The following is a 15,632-nucleotide window of genomic DNA, read 5'->3' as shown; positions in this document are numbered from 1 at the left end:
AGTCCTATGTTATACATGTTATAAATTAAGTGTAAAGTAAATAGGAAAGAAAAACTAATATTTATTGTATTCCTTCCAAATACTGTGCTAAGTGATTTATCTGAAATAATCTCATTTAATTTTTTACAACAGCCCTTCATAAATTATTCTTGCCCTATAAACAAGAAATTGAGGCTCAAAAACCTTACGTTACTTGCCAAAGGACATGTAACTAATAAGTACCAAATTGGAATTTAAGGCAGTAAAGTGGTTAGGAGTTTGGGTTCCAGGATCAATAGACTTGAGTTCAATTCCTGGCTTTGTCAATTATAAGCTGTGCATACTTGGGCAAAGTTACTTAACCTTTACAATCCTCAGTTTCCTCATCTGTAAATGGGTAATAATAATAACAATACCTACTTCACAGATTAATTTATTATGAAGATTCAATAAAGTAAAGCATGAAAAAAGCTTAGCACACTGCCAGGCACCTGGTAAACCCTCATAAATGCTAGCTATTATCATTATTATTACTATCATTATTATTGTTATTAGATCTTACTCCAGAGCCCACACTTGCTCCATCATGCCAATATCTCCATAAAAGAATGTGATAAAGAAAAAAATATATAATACCCATTGGTTCATTATCTATTAATTATTACCTCTAATGTCCTAAGTTATATAACTTCCTATTCAGTAAGAATTTCACAAATATACTTCACATGCTGTTACAAATTTATAATTAATAGGATCTGAGCTAACATGTTTAATGCTTTGTCATACATGGTTGTATGTAGGTTTTACGGTGAGTGTCCTGCCCTAATCCATGATCCCACCAGCTGAATCCACATTATTTCTGTAAGATTTTGGAAGGCTAGAACTAAGTTTTGTCCCTTTATAGAACTTTGAAATCATAAAAGGATGTGATCACAGTTTGTTTTGTCCAATAATTATCTATTTACCTATCTGTCTTAAAGGTATATGAGGGCAAGGCCACGTCTAACTGAACTTTGTATTTCCTCAGCATATCGTAAAAAGTTGTATTGCTTTAAGTCAATATGACTGTTAACTGAATGTTAGTATTATAATCGGCTTTTTAAAAACCTTTAGAAATAAACTTTCTTGAGGTATAAAACTACTCATTTTTAAAAGATACACAGTTTAATGAGATTTGGCAAATGTATACACTCATGTACCCCTGCCCCCAGTCAGGATAGAGAACATTTCTATCACCCCAAAAGCTCCCTCGTGCCCTTTGCAGTCAATTCCTGGTACTTCAACACCCACCCACCCCCGGGCTATAGGCAATCACTGATCTGACTTCTAATACTAAAGATTCGTTTTACCTGTTCTAGAATTTCATTAAATGGAATCACGTAGCAGATACTCTTTTGTGTCTGGCTTCCTTTGCTTAGCATAATGGTTTTGAAATCATCCGTGTTGCATATACCAGTAGTTCGTTCCTTTCTATTGCTGAGTGGTAGTTCTTTATATACTACAATTGGTTTATCCATTTATCTGTTGATGGACATTTGAGCTGTTTATAGTTTGGGGGTATTGTAAATGAAAGTGCCATAAGCATCCATTTGCAAGTCTTTGTGTGGTTTATGTTTTTACTTTTCTTGAGGCGTATCTAGGAATGAAATTTCTGGGTTAGATGGTAAGGATACATTAACTTTATAGAAGACTGACAAATAGTTTTCCAAAGTGGTTGAACTATATTACACTCCAGCCAGTAATATATAGCAGTCCAAGGTGTTCTATCCTTGCCAAAACTTGATAGTATGTCTTTTTAATTTTAGCCGTTCCAGAGTGTATAGTGGTATCTCATTGTGGTTTTAACTTGCATTTCCCTAATGCCTCATGATTATTAAGCATCTCTTCATGTGCTGATTGGTTATTTGTATATCCTTTTTTGTGAAGTTTTTATCCAAATCTTTTATCCATTTAAAATAATTAGTTTCTTTGTCTTCATAATATGTATAACTTCTTTATATTTTCTGGATACAAGTCTTGTCAGTTATACGTATTATGAATATTTTCTTCTATTCTGTGGCTTTTTTCCTTTTCTTGGTGGTATTCTTTTAAGAGCAGATTGCAGTTTTGATGAAGTCAAATTTACGTTTATTTTTCTCTTATGGCTAGTTCTTTTTGCATCTTATATAAGAGATCTTTGCTTATCCTAAGGTCATGAAGATTTTCCTCCAAATGGTTTTCTAGAGTTTTACAATTTTTGATTTTACACATAGATCTATGATTCATTTCAAGCTAGCTTTGTGAGGTGAAGGTTGAGGCTCATTTTTTTCCTCAGAGATATCCAGTTGTTCCAGCACCATTGGTTGAAAAGACATTTTTATCCCTATTGAATTACCTTGAAATTTTTTGTTGAAAATTAAATTATATATGTACATCTATGAACACACATACATATATATTTTTTATTGCACTTTGCTTTATTGTGCTTTGCAGATACTGTTTGTTTGTTTGTTTTTACAAATGGAAGGTTTGTGGCAGCCCTGCATCGAGCAAGTCTATTGGAGCCATTTTTCCAATAGTATTTGCTCACTTCGTGTATGCGTCATATTGTGATAATCCTTGAAATATTTAAAACCCTCCACCAGCAAAAAAAGATTACAACTCACTGAAGGCTCAGATGATGGTTAGCATTTTCTAGTAGTGAAGTATTTTTAAATTAAGATATGTACATTGTTTTTCGTAGACATAATGCTATTATACACCTAATAGACTATAGCATGGTGTAAACATAATTTTAATTTTTTAATTTTTATTTTTTTAAGAATCATTGTTATTTTATTTTATTTATTTATTTATTTACTTACTTACTTACTTATTTATTTTGGCTGCACCGGGCCTTAGTTGCAGGACACGGGATCTTTTAGTTGCGGAATGTGAGATCTTTTTAGTTGTGGCATGTGGGCTTCTTAGTTGCGGCATGAGGGATCTAGCTCCCCGACCAGGGATCGAACCTGGGTCCCCTGCATTGGGAGCGTGGAGTCTTACCCACTGGACCACCAGGGAAGTCCCTAAACATAACATTTATATGCACTGGGAAACCAAAAAATTTTTGTGACCCGTTTTATTGCAGTATTCACTTTTTGGTGGTCTGGAACCAAACCCACAATATCTCCAAGGTCTGCCTATAGATATAATGGAATATTATTCAGCCACAGAAAGAAATGGAGTTCTGATACTCCGTTTCATCCATTTCAACATGGATGAAACTTGAAAACATTGTGAAAAAAGCCAGATACAAAAGGACAAATATTGCATGATCTCCCTTATATGAAATAACTGGAATAAGCAAATTCATAGAGATCAAAAGTAGAATAGAGGCAACCATAGGCTGAGGGGTGGGTGATGGGGAGTTTTTTTTAGTACTGAAGTATAGTTGATTTACAATATTTTGTTAGTTTCAGGTGTACAGCAAAGTGATTCAGTTATACATATTTTTTTCAGATTATTTTCCATTATAGGTTTTTACAAGATATTGAATATAGTTCTCTGTACTATAGAGTAAATCCTTGTTGCTTATCTATTTTATGTATTTTGTATTTGTATGTAGTTTGTATTTGTTAATCCCATACTCCTAATTTATCCCTCCCCCCCCCCATCCCTTTCCCTTTTGATAACCATAAGTTTGTTTTCTATGTCTGTGAGTCTATTTTTGTTTTGTACATAGATTCATTTGTATTATATTTTAGAGTCCACATATAAGTGATATCATATAATATTTGTATTTCTCTGTCTGACTTACTTCACTTAGTATGATATTTTCTATGTCCACCCATGTTGCTGCAAATGGCAATATTTCATTCTTTTTTATGGCTGAGTAATAATCCATTGTATTAATATATACCACATCTCCTTAAGCCAATCATCTGTTGATGGGCACTTGGGTTGTTTCCATGTCTTATAGTTCTGCTTTGAACCTTGGGGTGCATGTATCTTTTCAAATTAGACTTTTCGTCTTTTCTGGATAATATGGCCAGGAGTGGGATTGCTAGATCATATGGTAGCTCTATTTTTAGTTTTTTAAGGACCCTCCATACTGTTTTCCAAAGTGGCTGCACCAACTTACATTCCCACCAACAGTGAAGGAGGGTTCCCTTTTCTCCACACCCTCTCCTACATTTATCATTTGTAGACTTTTTGATGATAGCCATTCTGACTGGTGTGAGGTGATACCTCATTGTGGTTCTTTGGGTTTTTTTTTCCCATGTTTATTTATTTATTTATTTATTTATTTATGGCTGTGTTGGGTCTTCGTTTCTGTGCGAGGGCTTTCTCTAGTTGTGGTAAGCGGGGGTCACTCTTCATCGCGGTGCGCGGGCCTCTCACTATCGTGGCCTCTCTTGTTGCGGAGCACAGGCTCCAGACGCGCAGGCTCAGTAATTGTGGCTCACGGGCCTAGCTGCTCTTAGGTATGTGGGATCTTCCCAGACCAGGGCTCGAACCCGTGTCCCCTGCATTAGCAGGCAGATTCTCAACTACTGAGCCACCAGGGAAACCCCTCATTGTGGTTTTGATTCGCATTTCTCTAATGATTAGTGATGTTGAACATCTTATCATGTGCCTGTTGGTCCTCTGTATGTCTTCTTTGGGGAGATGTCTATTTAGGTTTTCTGTCCATTTTTTGATTGGGTGTTTGTTTTTTTGATATTGAGTTGTATGAGCTGTTTGTATATTTTGGAAATTAAGCCCTTGTCAGTTGCATCATTTGCAAATATTTTCTCCCATTCTATAGGTTGTCTTGTTGTTTTGTTGATGGTTTCCTTTCCTGTGCAAAAGCTTTTAAGTTTGATTAGGTCCCATTTGTTTATTTTTGCTTTTATTTCTTTCGCCCTGGGAGACTGATCTAAGAAAATATTGCTCTGATTTATGTCCGAGAATGTTTTGCCTATGCTCTCTTCTAGGAGTTTTATGATGTCATGTCTTAGTATTTAGGTCTTTAAACCATTTTGAGTTTATTTTTGTATATGGTGTGAGGAACTGGGCTAATTTCTTTGGTTTACATGTAGCTGTCCAACTTTCACAACACCACTTACTAAAAAGACCATCTTTTCTCCTTTGTATTTTCTTGCCTCCTTTGTTGTAGATTGACCATAGGTATGTGGGTTTATTTCTGGGCTCTCTATTCTGTTCTGTTGATCTATATGTCTGTTTTTGTGCCAGCACCATGCTACTTTGATTACTGTAGCTGTGTAGTATTGTGTGAAGTCTGGGAGTGTTATGCCAGGGAGTTATTATTTCATGGGCATGGAGTTTCTGTTTTAGATGATGAAAATATTTTGGAAATAGACAAATGTGTTTATATATATATATATATATATATATATATATATATATATATATATACACACACACACAATATATATATACATATATATTGTGTATATATATATATATATATATATATAGGCACAATAAAATTCAAAAATGATATTCCATTCCTCCTCCTGCTTTTGTATACTTTTAAAATTCTATACATTATAAACACTCAATACATTGTTGTTAGTTTTCCTTCAAATAGTAAATTATCTTTAAAAGAAATAAAAAAGAAAAAAATCTTTTATATTTACCCACACATTTATTATGTCTGAGACTCATCATTCCTTATCTAGATCCAAATTTCCCTCTGATATCATTACCCTTCATCCTGAAGAACTTCCTTTAGAATTTTTTGCAGCGCTGCAGTGAGATCAGCTCGGTGCTTTGTGACCACCTAGAGGGGTGGGATAAGGAGGATGGGCGGGAGACACAAGAGGGAGGAGTTATGGGGATATATGTATATGTGTAGCTGATTCACTTTGTTATAAAGCAGAAGCTAACACACCATTGTAAAGCAATTATACTCCAATAAAGATGTTTAAAAAAAAAAAAAGCCACTGAACTGTGATGATAGGCTGAAAAAAAAAAAGAATTTTTTGCAGTGCTGGTCTGCTGCTGCTGAATTCTCCCAGGGTTTGTTTGCCTGATAATGTCATTATTTCACCTTTATTTTTTAAGGATACTTTTTAAGGGTGTTTTCTGTTTGTTTTTTTTTTCTTTCAGCATTTAAAAATCATCTAGTTTGCATGGTTTCTGAAGAGAAGTCGGAAGTCATTATTATCTTTGTTTCCTCTGTATTAGAATGTGTCTTTTTTCCTCTGTCTGCTTTTAAGATTTTCTCTTTGTAACTTGTTTTCCGCAATTTGATTATGATGTGCCTTGATGTAGTTTCCTTTGTATTTATTTTGCTTGGGGTTCATTGAATGTCTTTGATTTGTGGACTCATAAGTTAGTTTTGTTTTGTTTTTAATTTGAGGGAAAATTGGCCTTTATTTCCCCATATTTTTTTTTCTGCCTCCCCTCCTTCTTGGACTTTAATTACATTCATGTTTGACCACTTAATATTGTCACTCAAGTCACAAAGGCTCTGCCCATCTTTTTCCCGATCTTTTTTTCTTCTGTATTTAGTTTGCATAGTTTCTATAGCTACGGCTTCAAGTTCCCTGATCTTCCTTCACATTTTTAAAGTACTGTTAATTTCATCCAGTGAGTTTTTCACTTCAGATATTGTATTTTTCAGCTCTAGAATGTTTATGCAGTCCTTTTAGGTATCTTTAATTTCACTCCTCACTGTGTTCATGTTTTTATTCAAACCCTTGTATATTTACATTAGCTTTCAAAGTTCTTGTCTGTCCACCATCTCTGTCATTTTTTGGACTGTCTTTATTGACTAAGTTTTACTATGGCCACAGATCACATTTCCTGTTTCTTTACAAGTCGAACAAATTTTTATTGGGTACTGGACATTGGGATGTTTTGTGTTGATTGTTTGGATTTAGTTATCTTCCTTCAAAGAGTATTATGGGCTTCTGGTAGGGAGTTAAAATACTTGGAGATGAGTTTGGTCTTTTCAAGCCTTGGTTTTTAAGTTTTATGTATGTATAGAATAGTCTTAATCTATAGTTATTTTAGCCCTGCTTCTAAGGCATGGTCTTTCTGGGGTCTCTACAGAATGATCTAGGTGCTTAAAGAGGTCTACACTTGAATGTCTCCTGGCATTGTGTGACCTGTATGAACTGTGTTCCCTGCTGGTTATGTTTTCCCCAGTAATTGTTATAGTTGTTATTAGCCCTGCCTTGTGGTCTCAATCTATGCATGCTCAGTTTAGTATTCAGGCTCATACAACTTCTGGAGCTTTTTCTCAGTGTAGCTCCCACCTCACTATTACTCTACCCCATGAACTTCAGCCTCCCCAGGCTCCCAGAACTCCAACCTCTGTCTCCTCACTTAGCAAGACCTATCGATACATGTTCTGCCTACATTGCCCCTCCCTACACGGTAGTCCAGAAAGTACATTGGCGGAAACCTGGGGTGAGCGTAGGAGTTACCTCTTTTGTTTGTCTTCTGTCAAGGATCACAGTCCTGTGCTCTCTGTTGTCTACTGTCTGAAAAACAGTTTCATAAATTTTGCTCAGTTTTCTAGTTGTTTAGTGGGAGGGCAAGTCTGGTACTAGTTATTCCATCATGGCTGGAAGCAGAACTATAATCTGTTTTTTAGTCTCATGGAACAATGATAGCTTATAGCTGTGTTCCTGCTCAAGGTTAAGTAGGAATAAATGAAATATAGTAAAATAAATCACCATTCATGTAATCAGATCTCCTATAGACTGGAGAAACTTTAACTTCTCACTTTAAACAAGAACACTTTAAGTTATATTGCCAGTTTAACTTAAGGTCCATTCTTCCTCCCAGGCCATGCATATTCTAGAAATTATCCCTTCACAATGGGCCTTTAGTTGATCTTTAACAACAATAGAATTCTACCTCCAGTGACATTAGCTGTCTTCTGTGATTCCCTTCTACATAAAATTAGGAAGACTTGAGTATATTCCAAATGTGTCTTAAATCACTGAGGTGTAAATAATAAGCTCCAGTTTGCTCCAAGGTTATTGGAATTAAGTCATCCAATGATATTTTTGAGGTCAAGTATACTAATATTTGTATATGATTTCACAGAGAAAATAAAGTCTTTCTTTATAAGATGTAAGATATAAAAATGTAAGATCCTGCTTTTGAGATTATGGCCAGTTTCCTCGATTTAGTTAGCAGAGAGGTTGCCAGGGTATAATGTGTTATGCTTTTCACACTGTGAAAACACAGCAATCAATGCATGTGCTAGAAATGCCATATTAGCCAGAAGGCTTGTCTGAAGACAAAGAATGATGAGGGGAAGAGAGAGGCAGAGAATGGATATGATTTTGATGCATTTAAGATTAGAAGACTCGTAGGATCTCTAAGAGATATCAGCACTTCCATCCATGTTCATTGCAGCACCCTTCACAATAGCCAAGATATAGAAACAACATAAATGTCCTTCGACCAATGAGTAGATAAAGAAAATGTGGCGTATGCATATAATGAAATATTATTCAGCCCCCAAAAAGAAGGAAAGTCTGCAATATGAGGCAACATGGATAGACCTTGAGGACATCATGCTAAGTGAAATAAGCCAGTCACAGAAAGACAAATACTGCATGATTCCACTTATATGAAGTATCTAAAATAGTCAAATTCATAGAATCAAAGAGTACAATGGTGGTTGCAAGGGGCGGGGAGATGGAGGAAATGGGGAGTTACTAATCAATGGGCTAAACAAGATGAATAAGTTCTAGATATCTGTACAACCTCGTACCTAGAGTCAACAATACTATATTGTACGCTGAAAAATTTGTTAAGCGGGTAGATCTCATGTTAAGTGTTCTTACTATGGTGATAATTTTTTTTTTTTTAAATAGAGGATTCCTAATTGTTTTCATGGTATAGAGGTCTTAAAGGAATTTTTTTTTTAAGATTTTTTTTTTGATGTGGACCATTTTTCAATATTGCTTCTGTTTCATGTTTTTTGGGGTTTTTTGGCGCAAGGCACGTGGGACCTTAGCTCCCCAACCAGGGATCAAACAAGCACCCCCTGCATTGGAAGGCGAAGTCTTAACCACTGGACCAGGGAAGTCCCCAGGAATGTTAAAAAGAATTCAAGGTTAAAAAAAAATTGAAGTCCAGTTCTTTAACAACTTTCAGGTTTTTAGCACATGCCTGGTTCTTTGAGTTTATGAATGGAAAAAGATGGCATGTATCCACTGGCTTAATCTAAGGTGTCAACAATCCCTCTCTGAAGCTATTGAAATAAGAGGAGTGCCCACAATTACTAAAGATCTTCCGGTGATAAAAGAGAAATTGCATAAACTTCTGGCTCCATGCATCAGAATGATTCAGCGTTTCATAAAAAAAAAAAAAAAAAATGTACTTCCATTGACTTTCCAGTTAGGTTAATTTTCAGGAATACTTTCTCCTCACACTTGGCTGAGTCAGTTGAAAGGCAACAACCGCTCACTCCCTCCCCCGGCCGCAGGCGTAGTTTCTGAAAGCTGGTTAGGTATCTGCTTTTACCATGTCTTCTTTATATGTTAGAAAAGAGGCTCTGGCTGAATGGCTGAGCTAGAGCAGAATTCTACGTGTTGGCAGAAAGTTTTCCTAAGCCAGGTTAGCAAGGGCAAGATGACTGATGAGGCAAAGAGCATGCTCCAAACTTAACAATTGACCTGAAAGAAAGAATTCACCTAAACGAATCTGTACCTGGTCTCTTGCTTATCAAGTGTACTACCTAGGGGACCTGATTAAGGAAGAAAAGAAATAAGATATAGAGCTGCTGCCACAGATCTGCACTAGGAGCATCTACGTAATAAAGCCTTTGTTGAAGCCATGCCTATTAACCTTTAATCGCCACATCCATGCATATAGTAAAAACTTGGCTACGCTCATCCTTCAGGGAAGGGGGTGGAGTCTGAATAGCTGTAAGCAGTCAAGTTTTTAAACCATTAACTATTCTGGAAGGAAATTACTCTGAAATCTGTTTTTCCTTTATAAACAAAATGTAAGGAATTCTATTTTCTTGAAGATCTAATCATTATAAATATCAGTCACAGTGATGGGCTGTATGTAATAGGATGATGCCGTCAGGCATAGTGAGATGCTAGGACATGTTTTCACTATGACACTAATTCCAGACACCTGTGCCCTTTAAGTTGGATTTTTTTTCTCCCTCATGTCATTTTTCTTTGGCTCCTCCCTCACAGATACATTGTTAGTGGTCACACCTTCCCGTTATTAAGACATTTTAAATTCTTCTTTTAATGTGTTATTTCTCATTGGATATGGGCATAGACCATGTATTGCCAAGTTTCTTGTGCAGAGACTCCTGTGAATAAAGTTCATTATCTGTGGTGCATAGACTTGTTGACATCTAGTGTAGGATCCCAGATCCCCTTCCCCCCAGGTCAGGGCTGTTTCCCCCAGCAACTGACAGTATTGGCTGCTTAAAACTCACAGCTGAGTTTCTCTTTGGGCATTGCCCTCAGCCCCAGGGAGCTGCTTCACCCAAGGTTATACTCTCTTCCCAGGTGCAGCTTATATCCAGTGACCAGTTCAGGTGATTGTACAAAGGCCCAGCCTTCCTGCTTTGACTTGAGCCAACTTGGAAAGGCCATCCCAGCTCCAGAAATTTCCCGCGGAATTGGCTGAGGCCTTTGTTGTAACTGCATCACCGCTCGACTTCTCCTCCTGCCCAGTCCTGCTTCCCTCACTCCCTTCCAGGTGCCACTCCTGAGAGAATTCCCACTGACCCTCCTGCAGGCAAATCTCCGTCTCTGGGTCTGTGTCCCAGGGAACGCCCACTAAGACAGGCAGTCGTGAGCTGGGCTGACCGCAGCCTGGCCAGTGCCCTTCACAGCAAGGGGACATGCACGTGTGCCTCAGGACAGGACCTCTCTCTTGCCTCCCTTCAGCTCCCGCTTCTTGACTTCCATATTTTCTATAGAATTCCTTCTTTGTGTGGAGATTTTGAAGTTGACTAGTTGAGGTTATAAAAATTAGGCTTCCAAAGATAGCTTATAGGCTAACATTTATTCAGTTAACCACCTTTATTGAAGCGGCTTTATGTCTTTGCCTGCAGACTATGAAGTATCAAGGATTTTTTAATGTTATTTTATTTCTTCAATGTTAGAAATATTTATTTTGATCATCCTCTGTGTTTTCTTTATTCTTTTAAACCAAAGTTTATTGTCCAAAGGAAAAGAATATTTATGAACACATATTTTCCTACTGTGGCCTTCAAATTCCCTAGCTCTCATATTCCTGCTGCTAAAATTTAGACAAGTATTATATACCTTCATTCTTTTGTTTGATTTAAGGTCTCCATCCTGCTATTATTTATTTATTTTTTGGCTACATTGGGTCTTTGTTGCTGTGCACGGGCTTTCTCGAGTTGCGGTGAGTGGCGGGGGGGCGGGGGGGTTACTCTTCGTTGCAGTGCACGGGCTTCTCACTGCGGTGGCTTCTCTTGTTGCAGAGCATGGGCTCTAGGTGCCCGGGCTTCAGGAGTTGTGGCTCCCAGGCTCTAGAGCGCAGGCTCAGTAGTTGTGGCACACGGGCTTAGTTGCTCCACGGCCTGTGGGATCTTCCCGGACCAGGGCTTGAACCCGTGTCCCCTGCATTGGCAGGTGGATTCTTAACCACTGCACCACCAAGGAAGCCCCATCCTGCTATTTTGACAGTTTTCTCTGATAATCTCCCCACCCCATTAATTTTTTTAATTGAGCTATAATCGACAGTCCTACCCCATTAATTCTACCTGGAAGTTTCTAGTTTTAAACCATTTAAATAGCCTGGTTAACCAAGTTGTATGCAGGGATTGGAAAAGCCATTGGAAAAATCCTCAGCATGCTACTATAGTACAAATTTTCATTTAATTAAATCATGTATAAACAAAAAATGTGTTACTGATCAAAACCAGCATCCTCTAAACTGATGTCACCTATTTACAGACTAATAGACACAGAAGGGACCTCAAAGATCATCTAATCCAAGCACCTCATTCTACGGACAAAGCCCAGAGAGAAGAAACGAATTCCCCAGGGTGAGGCGACAAACACTGAAATCTGAAGTTAGATCCCTTGACTATTGATTCAGAAATCTTACTACTCTACCACATAACCACTGAATTCCTTTGACTTTCTCTCCAACTCCCTCCATGAACCCAGAGCATTTTCTTGAGTCAATACTTTGGAGACCACAGTTATTTTAACTTCATTGCCCTTTCAACCTCAAGCGGGTTTCTAGCATTCCTGCTTCCTAATTCGGTTATGCAATCCATCAGCATAACTTAACCAACACAAATTAGCTTGGGTAAGAAAATACTTAGGCACTTTCATCAATATCAGGTTTTTTTTTTTTAATGTTTGAATTTTATTTTATTTATTTTTTTATACAGCAGGTTCTTATTAGTTATCTATTTTATACATATTCGTGTATACATGTCAATCCCAATCTCCCAATTCATCCCACCACCACCCCCCCGCTGCTTTCCCCCCTTGGTGTCCATACGTTTGTTCTCTACATCTGTGTTTCTACTTCTGCCCTGCAAACTGGTTCATCTGTACCATTTTTCTAGGCTCCACATATATGCGTTAATATACGATATTTGTTTTTCTCTTTCTGACTTACTTCACTCTGTATGACAGTCTCTAGATCCACCTACTTTTTTTTTTTTTAAAGAATAACCTTATAAGACCTTTTTACAAGCTCTACTTGAACCCAGTGTACTAAAATAATCAGAAAATATCAGGTTCCTTTTACAAAGTGCCTTACATACTATGCTTCTTTGTGTGAATTTTAGCCTCACTTGTGGTAGGATGACACTCTTATTCTGATCAAAAAGTACATGCAAATTGGTTCACACCCTATACACTTAGGCTGCACCTGAAATAAATTGGTTAGCTAAATGAGTAAGAAACGAACATCCAATTATACGAATATTCATTGTGGAAAGGCAGGGTGAGCTTTCAACTTGAATAAGAGTCTTAGAATCACTCTAGAAAGATAAGAGTGGTGCCAAGTGGAGGGAGCAGGGACTCTGATTTAATTTCACAAATATTTTCCTTTCATATCTCTGCTCTTTGTCAATCTCTTTAGAGTCACCAAGACAGACAGGCAATTGATAGTTTCTTGCAGTAAATCATTTTGCTTAGAAATCCTGCATAGCAGGTATTGCCTGACTTAGCTGGAAATGATAAACTAGCAATGTTGTTATTCGAGTTAGAAGGACCTGAAGGAGCATAAAGCTACCTGCTATGCTGTCATGGTATCTCTTTAAAAGAGTGATAAAGAACTTCAGTTTTGGGTGGGAGGTGGTTTGCAACGTGTTTCTTTTTTTCTTTTTTTTTTTTTTTGCCTTCAGCATGACACGAAGAACTAGAACTCTCCAGAGCCTTCAATTCGAGTTAAACTACCCAGTAAAGAAGGCAAACCCAGTCTTGACCTTATCTATAACTTCATCCTCTAGCAACATCTCCAAAGATATCACAGATCTACAAAGGTTTCAGTTATAGAAATATTTCCCAGTTCCCTGGCTTCTCGTGAAGTTTTCTCACAAGCCTGCTGTGGGTGGATCTGATCTTGCTTCTTTTTTTGATTAATTAATTTATTTTTGGCTGCGCTGGGTCTTCGTCGCTGCGCGCGGGCTTTCTCTAGTTGCGGTGAGTGGAGGCTACTCTTTGTTGAGGTGCACGTGCTTCTCATTGCGGTGGCTTCTCTTGTTGCAGAGCACAGGCTCTAGGCACGTGGGCTTCAGTAGTTGCAGCACACGGGCTTCAGTAGTTGTGGCGCACGGGCTCTAGAGCACAGGCTCAGTAGTTGTGGTGCATGGAGCTCTAGAGCACAGGCTCAGTAGTTGTGGCGCACGGGCTTTGTTGCTCCGTGGCATGTGGGATCTTCCCCGACCAGGGCTTGAACCCGTGTCCCCTGCAATGGCAGGCGGGTTCTTAACCACTGCGCCACCAGGGAAGCCCCTGATCTTGCTTCTTATATTTGCCTGAAGTGAATGGACCATACCAGAATGAACCATGTCCTTGCCACAGGTTTGGTAGGTGCTGATACCTAATGGCAGTGCATCAAGCTGCTTCTCTAGAGCCAGGTGTTCTCATTTAGAAATTCTTGACTCTCCTTCTGCACCACCACCACCATCACCACCACCATCAAACCACCAATCTCCTGGCATTCTTTACTGGGGCACTGAGATTCAGGCTGAGACCTGCTTCCTTACAAAAGACTTGTTTCCTTCCTATCTGACATATCCCAGGTAGCAATCACATTTCATAATGCTTTTCTCCTTTTGTTTTCAGATGTTCTAAGTCGGCTCGCTGCAGTGCATGTCAACATTAGAACACCTGGGGCAGAGCTGGCTCCCAGATCAACAGGAGAGACTTGCCAACAAGCTTGCTTAGGGTTTCTCTGCAGTGGAAATTTTAGGACTGGGGCCTGCTTGGAAATACCAGAGATAACTTGAGAAAAAAAAAGTGTCAGTGCTTCCTATTAGAACAAGACAGAAAACCACACAGATCGTTTTGAAGAAGCCAGGCTTTTGACTGGACGTGAGAGGTGTAGAAGAGCCCCCTTCTTGCTGAGCGTACTTTGGCTTGTTTCCTTGGTCATAATTGGAAAAAGCTTTGTTGCTCTCCTGCCGACGTGCTCACTGCATAACTTGGGTTCCGGTATCAACTTGAGGAAAGGGAAAAAGCACTGAATGCATGAAGAATAAGAAGTCCTTCCCTCTATCTTTTCAATCACTAAGTATGTTGATTCATTAAAGTCCAAACTTTTGCTGGCACCACCTTGACCTCCACTGCCCTACCTTGGCTTCTCGTGATCACCTCCATAAAATCTACAGGTGAGTCAGCTGAAATGGGAAGGAGTAAAGAGGTGTGTTTCTGGCTCCTCCACTCAAGACTCTGAGCAATGAAGGAGTGCAAACAAAGTCTTTCAACCTGAAACTCTCAAGGGTAGGGTGTGGGAACGCGTGCAGCCCAGTGCATGTTCAGCAGGTTGGACATGTGTACTTTCCTTCCATTTAATAATTAGAAAGGAATTAACTCTCCCCGCTGCACTGCTGTCCAGCTTCCGATGCTCCTCGTGGAGAATGCCACCAGGACAACACCAAGCTTCAAAAGCCTTGTGTTTTCTGGCCAGGGATAAAGAGTTCTGTCTTTCCCTGCACTGATGTTTTCCCCTAGTTTCTCATGTTCTAAAACGTTTAGTAATTAAATTTGGCTTCTCTGGTTGATTTTGTAGAGAGATTTTTGTCACACGTTGAAGTCAGGCACCTGCACACATGTTGGATGATGGTCCGTTGACAGCCAAGAGCACAGTCAGAAAAGCCCTCTGCCTGCACGCAGAGGCTGATCTTTCCTGCAGCTCTTCGTGTCCCTCATAGCTAGAAGGAGTTACCTGCAGGCCCACAGAGAAGACAACATCGCTCCTCTCATACCTCCGTGGAATGTTGCTGGGTAAGAAATAAGAATTATTCATTCAAAGCCCGGGTAGTCCGACGGTCTGCCTCTCAGGAAGGACCAGCAAATATTTTGTAGGAATCCTGGATTATTTTCCTTGATGTGAGGCTTAAAAATCTAGAAAAACTTTATGAAATGTGATTTCTATCTACTTGGCAGTGAGGGATGGTATGATATTAGATTTAAACACACACACACATACACTCTCTCTCTCTCTCTCTCTCTCTCTCTCTCTCTCTCTCT

General features: G+C 38.7%; 1 long non-coding RNA gene across 1 annotated transcript in view; it reads right to left on the bottom strand.

The window, feature by feature from the left end:
* Positions 1-9,630: 9,630 nt before the first annotated feature.
* Positions 9,631-15,632, bottom strand: part of LOC309608296 — a 109,127-nt gene continuing 103,125 nt past the window's right edge. Inside the window, exon 3 of the long non-coding RNA XR_014232785.1 lies at positions 9,631-15,632. This is a non-coding gene — a long non-coding RNA (uncharacterized lncRNA).

This window comes from Balaenoptera borealis, assembly GCF_965194805.1.
Source record: "Balaenoptera borealis genome assembly, chromosome: 12".
Taxonomy (NCBI): Eukaryota; Metazoa; Chordata; class Mammalia; order Artiodactyla; family Balaenopteridae; genus Balaenoptera; species Balaenoptera borealis.
This window is presented reverse-complemented; position numbering and strand designations above follow the sequence as displayed.